Source organism: Ammodytes marinus, assembly GCF_949987685.1.
Source record: "Ammodytes marinus genome assembly, chromosome: 16".
Lineage (NCBI taxonomy): Eukaryota > Metazoa > Chordata > Actinopteri > Uranoscopiformes > Ammodytidae > Ammodytes > Ammodytes marinus.
The window spans coordinates 14931188-14944396 of record NC_137220.1 but is presented as its reverse complement, the minus strand read 5'-3'; the positions used below and the strand labels follow the sequence as shown (position 1 = coordinate 14944396).

The 13209-nt window shown below is 38.2% G+C and overlaps 3 gene segments (V, D, J or C); all 3 read left to right on the top strand.

Annotated features, from left to right (window-relative positions):
- Positions 1-4392: 4392 nt before the first annotated feature.
- LOC307263406 (Ig heavy chain V region XIG14-like) lies at positions 4393-5337 on the top strand. The segment is given in 3 exons: positions 4393-4432; positions 4520-4819; positions 5333-5337.
- Positions 5338-6000: 663 nt separating this feature from the next.
- LOC307262763 (Ig heavy chain V region 5A-like) lies at positions 6001-6446 on the top strand. The segment is given in 2 exons: positions 6001-6043; positions 6145-6446.
- A 2997-nt stretch (positions 6447-9443) lies between these two features.
- Positions 9444-9883, top strand: LOC307262470 (immunoglobulin heavy variable 3-66-like). The segment is given in 2 exons: positions 9444-9486; positions 9588-9883.
- The last annotated feature ends 3326 nt before the right edge of the window (positions 9884-13209 follow it).

The following is a 13209-nucleotide window of genomic DNA, read 5'->3' as shown; positions in this document are numbered from 1 at the left end:
ACAATTCATGAAGAGGACACCAGTGATCTTTGAAGTGGAGGAGAAGAGCAGTGGTGATGGAATATGCTAAGTTTACGATTACAAACAAAATCAATTTACTTGAATACTACATATGTATATTGGAGATAATGTAGAATTTGTTTTTGTTTCAAGCAAGTAAATCATGTTTAAATAAAAAATGCATTAATTTCCAGAGTTTTTCTTCAACGCTATACAATTTAAGTTTTTGCATTCTGTTTCAGTTCCTGAGCATGTGAGCCACCAAATTTCTCTGTATGTCTGTGTCTCCAAACATCTGCAAACACTGAAACCAATAACATTATTTCATGCAAATCTGCAAACCAGCAGCATCAGACCAAAGTTTTCATACTATTTACATGATCCTGTTCTTCATTCTGCAAAAGTTTTCTGGTTGCTCCTTTTGTCTCCATGAGTGCACGTCCTCATTTAATGAATATGTTTTCCATGATCCTATGTTAATATTCACATTAAGAATAGTAGTACTGATCCTTATTATTGTTTTTGATCCTAATTTATTTTTAATGATATTTAATCATCATTACATCACACAGTATTAAGGCACTAATGAAGTAGCAACATTTAAAGTTGTCTCATTCATGTTAATGCAGGAACATTTTCAAAATATTACAGTTCAGTGTGTAAAATTTCATTTTCATTTCATTTAACTTTTATTTATCCTTGAGAGACCAATTGAGGGGTGACCCTCATTTTCAATGACGTCGAGTTTAAACAAATTCAAAGGAAAAACAACAATACATAAACAATATTCAATGCAAATACATAATACATAATACACAACAACAGGTGAAGAGAAAAACAATTGAAACATTTACCATGTGGTGAAGATTAAGTGGCAGCAATTAAAATTAAATGGGTGAAAGTACAATATAGCCTAATTAAAACAGTTACAGGTAGAGTTTGGCAGATTTAAGATAGTTTGTTTAAATTGGTTAAAGGATATGAAGTTATTTAGTTTAATTTGTTGCTGTAAGTTGTTCCATTAGTCAGGGGCACTGAAGCTAAAAGCTGTTATAATATAATTGTATACAAGGCATAGATGTGATATCCAGGCATCTTTTCACTCTGAAGATATCATAACACTGCACACACTCTTCTATTGGCTCCAGTTAGACCAACATTGATGCTAATATGTTTGATTATATGCAAACTCACTGACCTTCCTTGTTAATCAGCTATATAAACTTTCCATCAGGCTTTCAGTGGAGTTCACAGCACGTCACTGTCAACATAAACCATGTTTCCTGTAGCTCTGCTGCTGCTGTTGGCAGCTGGATGTGAGTCTTTCCGGATATGTACAATTTTCTATATGTAACTATAATTTGTTATTAAACATTATTTTTTTCTTTTAACAGGTGTGAAGTGTGAACAGTTGACACAGCCAGCCTCTGTGACTGTGCAGCCAGGTCAAGGTCTGACCATCACCTGTCAGGTCTCTTATTCTCTGGCCAGCTATCGCACAGCTTGGATCAGACAGCCTGCAGGGAAAGGACTGGAGTGGATTGGAGATGCACGTGTTGGATACAACTCTTACTACAAAGATTCACTGAAGAACAAGTTCAGTATCGACTTAGACTCTTCCAGCAAGACAGTGACTCTAAATGGACAGAATGTGCAGCCTGAAGACACTGCTGTGTATTACTGTGCCAGAAGAGACACAATAACACAAAGCATCAGTAGACCTGTACAAAAACCCCTCAGTGTCTGAACACTAGTAACATGAATCCACCAGAGGAGGAGCCCTCAGACCACTAATGACTTCACTTTGAGAGAGAGAAACAGTCTTTTCATAAATGTTCTTAATTTATTGAAATAGATTTTCAGCTGTTTTCATTAATTTGAATGCTCTGACATTACAATCACTGATACATCATTTTATGTATATTGACCTTTTGAATTGATTGAACAAATCCAGTTCAGGACTTGGCTTTAAGAGCTTGTGGTCTTACTAAAGTAGAAATTAATCCTAAAAAAAATCCGTTTCTCATCATTAGTTTGTTGAAAAAAAAAACATGCAACTACCGGTAACATTATTTGAATCTTATCGGCATTATAGTTACTGAATCATACAGTGGTCATCAGAGCTCAACACACTTTGCAATGTAAGAAAACTCATGCAAATAGACAAAACACAAGCAAATATAGATCAAATATTGAGAAAACATGCTGCAAATACATCACAATTCAACACATTATGATTACACAATGCTTAATGATAAAAAACAACTTTAAAAATGTCTTATTGTAAGTATGACACAAGCTAAACTAAAGCATGTGAGAACGGCTCTTAGAGGAATTACTAATGAACATTACATATTGGAATATCAAAAACAAAACACATTTAAATGAGAAGAGATACAGTGAACTGATTCTTTAGAATAATATAACACTATATCATCATTAAGGAGAACATATAAAATAAATATAAAAATAGTTTATCAGGAGAGATTGTAATGAAAACACTGTTTAATCTCTCCTCTGAGTTCAATAAGCCAGACACAAATACAACAATGTGAAATCTCCCGTCCAATCCTGTTCTCTGCTCCAGGAGGTGTCAATGCAAAACTCAGATGTCTTCCTCCTCTACTTATGTGACTGTTGAGAGGAGGACAGAGAACAGTGGACACACAGTTTAACATGATGGACTATAGGACAGGACTGCTGCTTTTAACTCTCTGCTGGGCAGGTGAAGACCTACCCACACCGATCGATATTTCAAAGAGCTTTTATTTGTGTCGCCAGTTTATTTCACTTGACGTTTCTTGTCTTGACAGGTGTTGATGGTCAGACTCTGACAGAATCTGAACCAGCCGTTAAAAGACCTGGAGAATCCCACAGACTGACCTGTACAGGCTCTGGATTGTCATTCAGCAGCAGCCACATGGCTTGGATCAGACAGGCTCCTGGTAAAGGACTGGAGTGGATTGCCTGGATTCATAGTGGAAGTGGTAGCAGCAAATACTACTCTCAGTCAGTCCAAGGCCGGTTTACCATCTCCAAAGACAACAGCAAAGAGCAGCTGTATCTGCAGATGAACAGTCTGAAGGCTGAAGATTCTGCTGTTTATTATTGTGCTCGAGAGCCACAGTGACTGGAGACGGTGGAGCAGCTGTACAAAATCCTACAGTACTTGTCCTTACTAGACTAATAGCTCATGAAAAATAACTGTATTTTAATTGTATCTTCTGTTGTTGTTGTTTAAAGTAAAATCTTGAAAAGTGGCCATGAGAAAGATCATTGTTTATTCATATTCATGTTTATATTATTCAGAAAATAAAGTGGGTTAATAACAGCCTTTGTGAGCTGTTCTCACCACAACACTAACAGATCGTTTAAATGCTTGATCAAATTCTGCTGACTTCTGCTTCACGAGTTGATTTAATTGTTGTTCATCTCTCACTTAACTCACTCTCTATCTTAAATGCACATGCATAAACAACTCACAAAACACACAGATATAGAGATACTGAATAAACTCTTCATGGTTTTCAGACAGCTTAAGTCTCTATGTATCAACAGTGTATCTCCATTTTGTCCAACTAGTAAAATGCAAAACCACAGACTGATGCACAGTCCCCTCCCAGCCTGGACAATATGACGTTCTCCTGGCTATTCTTTGAATAATGGCACAGGTCCGAAGATCAGTGTTAAGGAAAACCATTGAATTGGACTTTTGATGAGTGGGCTGGAGGTAGTATTCATCATAATTATGTTCCATCTTCAGCTACACTACTGCAGAGACACTTTTACTTGGACAGTGACTATGAAAGGGCAGAGTCTACGGTTTGAGAACCCAGCAGTGTATTACTTACATCAACGTGCATCATACAAACCAGCAACAGACCTGCACAAATACAGCAACCAGCAAGACTCACCTCATACACGTTGTAATTGATCATTATACTTGATTCATGTTAACATTCACTTTAAGAAAATAAATTATTTTTGATTTTATTTACAGAAAAATTTAAATATTTTTTTTATTGTGAATTGTTATCTACATCAGATTAATGCATTTACAGTTTACAGTAAAAGTAGTGTCAAAAGTTGTTTAATGTCTGTAAATGCAGGAACAGTTTCTAAATATTGGAGGTGAGTGGGTAATACAATTTAAATATATATTTAGTTAAATTAAAAAAAAAATTGCTGGTAATTACTTAATTTCCAGTTATATTTTCACTCTGCATATATAATATCAACTAATAGACTGTTCTCTTGGCTCCAGTTAGAACAACATTGATGCTTCTATGTTTGATTATATGCAAACTCACTCACCCTCCTTGTTACTCGGCTATAAAAACTTCCCATCAGGCTTTCAGTGGAGTTCACAGCACATCACTTTCAACATAAACCATGTTTCCTGTAGCTCTGCTGCTGCTGTTCTCAGCTGGATGTGAGTCTCTTTGGATTGTCAAAGTCGACAGTTCCATTTAAAGTTTAACTTGAGGATGTATTACCATTTTTCCCATTCTTTTAACAGGTGTGAAGTGTGAACAGTTGACACAGCCAGCCTCTGTGACTGTGCAGCCAGGTCAACGTCTGACCATCACCTGTCAGGTCTCTTATTCTCTGGGCTACTGGACAGCTTGGATCAGACAGCCTGCAGGGAAAGGACTGGAGTGGATTGGGATGAAAGATTCTTCTAGCTCTTACTACAAAGATTCACTGAAGAACAAGTTCAGTATCGACTTAGACTCTTCCAGCAAGACAGTGACTCTAAATGGACAGAATGTGCAGCCTGAAGACACTGCTATGTATTACTGTGCCAGAGAGCCACAGTGTGAGACACTAATAGGACAGTCATACAAAAACTACTTCCTCTATTTACAACCACCAAGGGCAACCTCCACATGTCTCCCCAAAACCCAAAATGTTACATTTATTTTCAATCTACAGACATAAAATATCTGTGTCTCCAAGAAACCTTCACTCTTATACTGACGGCTAATGTGGATGCAATTTGTAATGTTGTATAGTTGTACATATTTGATCGTCTCAAGTGTTTGTTAAAAAGGAAATGTGAATTTAACAGTAAAACTACATATCATTTTGTTTGGCAATGTGAAAGTATCTATGTAATGTTGAATGTCTTGTATTGTTCGATCTTTTGTGTGGACCCCAGGAAGAATAGTTGTTACGGTAATAAGTAATGGGAATCTTAAAAAAATAAAAATAAAAAATGAAGACAGAAAAAACAATATTTTTAAGCAAAAAATATACTATTGTGTGCTTATAAAACAGATTATGTATAAATATGATTGTCTGTTTATTTTCTGTCAATTCTCTGAATTAGTGTGATATAAGTGCAAATGTTTTAAAGTACATGAAAGAACACAACATATGAAATACAAACTTTTAAATCCCAGAAACACCTTAAAAAAGATTCCAAGCAATTTTAATATAATTCTTTTTTGTGAAGGACATTTTACAGATAAACAAAACATCTTGAAGAGAAAACATTTACAGCCTTTGTCTTATAATTATGAAAAATCTACTAACATGTCTCATCTGTGGTTTGGAGTCGAAACAAAACGACTACAAAAGAAAAGTATTTTTGTTTTTTCTGTTCATAAGTCTGTAATGCACATGCACAAAATGTGCATTGCAGACTGCGACAAAGCCAGGATGGGTTAAACATTTTGAATGCCTCCTGCAAGAATGAGCTCAATAAAAAGAGTTGCTGGTAAACGGCTTTGATTTAAGATGTTTCTCATCTCAAATAAGGACATTACTAAACATGTACCACTTTATTATTTTGTTTCGTCTTAAAATAAACATTGAAAATACAAACCAGACTCTTGACAACCTGTGTCACAACAGTCCATCCTTCTTTCATAGCCCCTCAGTGTCCATCTCTATGCAAAGTGAACTTCCTCTCTGTCTGCCATAAAGACTTGATGTCATGCTGTCAGTTGCAGCAGAAGAAGAGAAGCTCCCATCAGATCACCTTCAACAGCGACCATGTTCTCTGTAGCTCTGCTGCTGCTGCTGGCTGCTGGATCCTGTGAGTCTCACTGAGGCAGAGACACTGACAGTATGATCACAGCTCACTGACTGTTCACTGTTATTACACACAGTCAATATTCAACATGTTTTCCTCCACAGGTGTGAAGTGTGAACAGTTGACACAGCCAGCCTCTGTGACTGTGCAGCCAGGTCAACGTCTGACCATCCCCTGTCAGGTCTCTTATTCTCTGGGCAGCTACACAGCTTGGATCAGACAGCCTGCAGGGAAAGGACTGGAGTGGATTGGGATGAGACATACTGGAGCTTCATACTACAAAGATTCACTGAAGAACAAGTTCAGTATCGACTTAGACTCTTCAAGCAAGACGGTGACTCTAAATGGACAGAATGTGCAGCCTGAAGACACTGCTGTGTATTACTGTGCCAGAGAGCCACAATAACACAAAGCATCAGTAGACCTGTACAAAAACCCCTCAGTGTCTGAACACTAGTAACATGAAGCCACCAGAGGAGGAGCTATAAGACCACTAATGAGTTCAGACAAGTTCACTGTTACAGTAAAGTGGGAAAACATTTGCAACAGTGCAACATTGTCTCATCTGTTTAATAAAAAGGTCATATAATCAATACGTTCTTGACAATCACAATTAAGTTTATTTCTGTTTCCACATGTGGGAACAGTATTGGACTCGTCCAGTCAAACTCATTGCTTGAGCAGCCTGGACAGTTTTAGTCAGGTCTTACTGATAACAGCTATCTAAAGCAATGATAACTCAGATCATGTTGTTTTCCTCATTCGCTGACCTGGAGAAGGTCATCCAGGCTTCACACTTGAGTTTGAACCAGCAGGCATAATATTTAGTCTGCGGTCTGAGAACCCAGCAGTGTATTACTGTGTACATCAACTGACAGTGTATCATACAAACCAGCAACAGACCTGCACAAATACAGCAACCAGCAAGACCTCATACACGTTGTAATTGATCGTGGTTTGTTACTTCCCCTTTTTTATGGTTTTTACCAACATGTGCATTCCGACAATAATGTACCGGTTAATAATATTCCTGTCAGTTACTCCCCAAGGCACATGTGACACCTTTTCTGTTATATTTAAATTTAGTTTCTAAATTATGATGAAATGGACACAAATTAAACACATTAATACAGTACAGTATGGTACAGGTCCCTGCTGTGTAGGAAGGCCCGCTACGGCAAAAGCCTGGTGCCTGCAGCCATAGCAGCACTAAACAAAAGGCCAAGATAAAATCACCCCAGTCCCACTCTGTCTATATATTCTGTATGCATGTTTATTTTGTTGTGTTTGTTGTCCATCTGTCTTGTCTGTTGGCGTGCAGCCCTTAAATGTAATGTGAAGTGAAAAAGAATTTCCCCTTGGGGACAATAAAGTCTAAGTCTAAAGTCTAAGGGTGTATTCACACATGCCGTGTTTAGTTCGGTTGAAACGAACTCAGGTGCACTTCTGCCTTCGGTGCGCATCTTTCAGGCAGGTGTGAATACAGCAATCGCACTCGGGGGCGGACCAAACAAGCGGACCGAGACCCAGCTGAAGAGGTGGTCTCGATGCGCTTCAAAACGAACTCTGCTGCAGTTCGTTTGTGGTGTGAATTCGGCCGGACTCGATCCGACCCAATTGCAGGAAGCACTGCGCCTTTGATTTCTTTTCTTTTCTTTTTTTTCTTTAATCGCCATCAGCTTCACATTATGGGAAAGTGTTGTTGTCGCCGTTGTTAGGAAGATTAGTTGTGGTTTGACCGGGAGCCCCGAGCGAAAATATTACAGTTGATAATGACGCGTACACATGCTGATATGTTCAGCGATCAGATGGAGAGGGGAGCGTCTCCCGCACAGTGCCAACAGGTTCACGCTGCGCTTTGCATGAAGTGTGTGTTTTTATTTTTCTTCCCAACGTGACCGTCAATACTGTCCCTGTGTCAGTTTGGAACTGAACCGCGCCGAACTGACACCCAGCTGATACACTGCTTAATCAGCTGAGTGTCAGCTTGAGCCTATTCTTCTCTCGAGCCGCGCGTCCAACAGCAAAAATACAGTAGGCTATAGCCTACATTATGTTTCACATCGTAGGCTACAAGCCACATAACGTGGCATTGACATAGGGCTACATATTATAACCATATGAAACAACAATAATTAGATTTTCTTCTTCTTTATTTATAGGCTAGATGTAGGCCTTTTTATTATTTTTAACCCCGTATTATATATCAATGATATATTTCGCAGTTTTTACTTCGTTCTTCCTGCTTCTCTCCACCCCAGAATGTCTGTCCAATGAATGAATGACCTCAGATCACGTGTGGTTTTGCTTCGTAATGCTGGTTCACTTGCAAAACGGGCAATATGAAAGTGGACCACACCAAACAAAAAAAATCTAAACTCTATTTGGTCTGGACCAAAGCAAGTGAACTAACGGACTTTCCATGTGTGAATACACCCTAAGTCTATTATGATTGTAAGACTAAACAATGGGTCCTCAGACAAAACAGTTATCAATGTGAGTCAATAACCGAAGACTCATTCATCTATCAACCATTTTATCTTAAAAAAACTTTGCTGTGTGAATAATTTAAGTGAATGTGACCGATTATACCCCTGCATGTTTTCCACAGGAGAGCAATGTAAATAAGTCAGTTGACGAGCATCTTGGCAGTCCAACAAGGACATATTCCAACCATCACCCGCCACGTCTCTCATTTCGTTAGAGGGATTAAAACATTTCTGGTCATAAAACCTGCAGTGAAAACTGAAGAGGACTGAGTGAGATACAATGCAATTATAAATGACAATGATTGCCGTTGGTAAACCTGAATGAAGTGTGTGGCTATTTGTATTAGTATCATTATGTCAATTCAGTGATATAGTAAAATTATAATAGGATGATGAGTCTTTTACTTGACTTTACTACCCTGAACTGTCAGCTACTGTCAGTCTACTAATGGTACACTCTGAGTCAGTCAAAGCTTGGTTTACCATCTCCAGAGATAACAGTAGAAAGCAGCTGTCCCTGCTGATAAACAGTCTCACAACTGAACAATCTGCTATTTAGTATTGTGTTTGAAACTCACAGTGTTGCAGAATGAGCAAAACTGTACAGAAACATATGTCAAATAACTAACCACTACAAAAATATACCATCTGCTTAATAATGACTCAAGTCTCAATACAACTGCTGCATTCAGACAAGTTGTGTGTTGCTCCAGTGTTCTCCTACACAGCTAGCTGAGGCACAAAACTATGTGATGATTTTAAATTTAAATGTAATCATGCTTGCTTTATAGCCTGTCAGGGTCCATCTCTATGCAAAGTCAACTTCCTCTCAGTCTGCCATAAAGACTTGATGTCATGCTGTCAGTTGCAGCAGAAGAAGAGAAGCTCCCATCAGATCACCTTCAACAGCGACCATGTTCTCTGTAGCTCTGCTGCTGCTGCTGGCTGCTGGATCCTGTGAGTCTCACTGAGGCAGAGACACTGACAGTATGATCACAGCTCACTGACTCTTCACTGTTATAACACACAGTCAATATTCAACATGTTTTCCTCCACAGGTGTGAAGTGTGAACAGTTGACACAGCCAGCCTCTGTGACTGTGCAGCCAGGTCAACGTCTGACCATCGCCTGTCAGGTCTCTTATTCACTCAGCAGCTATTACACAGCTTGGATCAGACAGCCTGCAGGGAAAGGACTGGAGTGGATTGGGATGAGAAGCACTGGAAGCCCTTACTACAAAGATTCACTGAAGAACAAGTTCAGTATCGACTTCGACTCTTCCAGCAAGACAGTGACTCTAAATGGACAGAATGTGCAGCCTGAAGACACTGCTGTGTATTACTGTGCCAGATGAGACACAATAACGCAAAGCATCAGTAGACCTGTACAAAAACCCCTCAGTGTCTGAACACTAGTAACATGAAGCCACCAGAGGAGGAGCTATAAGACCACAAATGAGTTCAGACCATATCACTGTTACAGTAAAGTGGGAAAACATTTGCAACAGCGCAACATTGTCTCATCTGTTTGATAAAAAGGTCATATAATCAATACATTCTTGACAATCACAATTAAGTTTATTTCTGTTTCCACATGTGGGAACAGTATTGGACTCGTCCAGTCAAACTCAATGCTTGTGCCGCATGGACAGTTTTAGTCAGGTCTTACTGATAACAGCTATCTAAAGCAATGATAACTCAGAGCATGTGGTTTTCCTCAGTTGCTGACCTGGAGAAGGTCATCCAGGCTTCACACTTGAGTTTGAACCAGCAAGCATAATATTTAGTCTACGGTCTGAGAACCCAGCAGTGTATTACTGTGTACATCAACTGACAGTGTATCATACAAACCAGCAACAGACCTGCGCAAATACAGCAACCAGCAAGACTCACCTCATACACGTTGTAATTGATCATTATGCTTGATTCATGTTAACATTCACTTTAAGAAAATAAATAAAGATCATGATTTTTGTTGTTATTTACAGAGGAATTTCAATAATATTTTAATCGTGAATTGTTATCTACATCAGATTTAGGCATTTACAGTTTACAGTAAAAGTAGTGTCAAAAGTTCTTTAATTTTTGTGAATGGAGGAACATGTTCAAAATATTGGAGGTGAGTGGGTAATACAATTTAAATATATATATTAATGAATTAATTTCCAGATATTCACTCTGAAGATATTATATCACTGAAGAGACTGTTCTCTTGGCTCCAATTAGACCAACATTGATGCTTAATGTGTTTGATGATTATATGCAAACTAACTGACCTTCCTTTTTACTCGGCTATAAAAACGTCCCATCAGGCTTTCAGTGGAGTAGTTCACAGCACGTCACTTTCAACGCCAACAATGTTTCCTGTAGCTCTGCTGCTGCTGTTGGCAGCTGGATGTGAGTCTCTCTGGATTTGTCAAAATCAACAGTTCCACTTTGAAGTTTAACTTGATGATTTGTTATAATTTATTTTTTATTTTTTACAGGTGTGAAGTGTGAACAGTTGACACAGCCAGCCTCTGTGACTGTGCAGCCAGGTCAACGTCTGACCATCACCTGTCAGGTCTCTTATTCTGTTACCAGCTACTGGACAGCTTGGATCAGACAGCCTGCAGGGAAAGGACTGGAGTGGATTGGAAGAGGAGCTGGATCCACCACATACTACAAAGATTCACTGAAGAACAAGTTCAGTATCGACTTAGACTCTTCCAGCAAGACAGTGACTCTAAATGGACAGAATGTGCAGCCTGAAGACACTGCTGTGTATTACTGTGCCAGAGAGTCACAATAACACAAAGCATTAGACCTGTACAAAAACCCCTCAGTGTCTGAACACTAGTAACATGAAGCCACCAGAGGAGGGGCCCTCAGACCACTAATGACTTCACTTTCATGAAGTCATTAGTGGTCATTCATGAAACTTTCATCTTTAGTTTCATGAAATGTTCGTAATTGAATAGGCTTTCAGCGGTTTTCATTTGTTTGAACGCTCTGACATTACAATCACTGATACAATATTGCATGTTTATTTGATTTGATGGAATTCATCTAGTCCTAAACTAGGCTTTAATTGATTCAGTTGAAATTAATACTCAAAAATTATATTTATCATCATTCCATGTTTAAAAAAACGTGTAACGGGTATTATTATCTTATTTGCAGTAGTTACTGAATCATACAGAGCTCAACAACCTGTAATTGAAGAAGAAAAATGCATATACACAAAACACAAGCAGATATAGAAAATATCTTCATCAATTTGAAAACCCATTTACAGCATTTAGAAAAGTGTCACAAAAAACACAACACAACACATTAAAATGATAAGATACTTGACTATAAACAAGCAATTTAAATAATGTATTATTGAACGGATACAAATTATACTAAACATGTGAGAGAGACTCTTCGATGAAGAACTCATGTACAGCAAATATTACAGTAATTCACACTGATACAAGAACAATCTAGTTGCAAACTGTGAGGAGGAGTCAATGCAAAACTCACATGTCCTCCATCTCTACTTATGTGACTGCAGAGAGGAGGACAGAGAACAGTGGACACACAGTTTAACATGATGGACTATAGGACAGGACTGCTGCTTTTAACTCTCTGCTGGGCAGGTGAATCTCGTCATTGTTCTGTAAATTATGATTTTTTTAAAATAGGTACATTTGTTGTATTTGATGGTTTTCTTTGCCTCTGCAGGTGTTGATGGTCAGACTCTGACACAATCTGAACCAGCGGTTAAAAGGCCTGGAGAATCCCACAGATTGACCTGTACAGGCTCCGGATTCACATTCAGTAGCTACTGGATGCACTGGATCAGACAAGCTCCTGGAAAAGGACTGGAGTAGATCGCTGCTGATGGTGGTGGTAGCAGCAAATACTACTCTCAGTCAGTCCAAGGCCGGTTTACCATCTCCAGAGACAACAGCAAACAGCAGCTGTATCTGCAGATGAACAGTCTGAAGACTGAAGATTCTGCTGTTTATTATTGTGCTCGATAGCCACAGTGACTGGAGTTGGTGGAGCAGCTGTACAAAATCCAACAGTTTTCATCTTAACCCCAATTATTTCAAATGATTATTTCCCTTACTTCAAAAATTCCCAGATAAGTATAAAACAGAGTCACACTAAACACTTTCTGAGATCCATCAATGTAATATTACAAAAATATTTAAAACAAGACACTGCAGGGGAATAGGTTAAAAATGTTAACTTATAGATAAAGCATCGATTCCAATGTTTCCACATCCCAGAGGAGTACCTTGTATCACTCTGTTTAGTGTCAGTGAGTGCAATTATTAGTTTGTTTTTTTACTCTAAAAGTCGACACATAAATTTATTAGGGCTGTCAAACGATTAAAATTTTTAATCAGATTAATCACAGGATTCCGTGGATTAATCACGATTAATTCTACCATTCGAAATAGGCCCAAAAAATAAAAAAAATGTCTGTATATTGTTACATGAATTGAAAGATAAAGGACAGAAGGTGAATATATACATTTAAATTTAGTTTTTATTCATTGAAAATCCAAATCATGGTGTAGCCTAATTACTGCAAATAAATTATAATCAACTAAAACAACCAACTTAAATTTGGCTGTCTCTATTCAGCAAATATAGCATAGGCTATAATGGCATGTATTGAGTGAATCCATGGTTTTGCATGCCT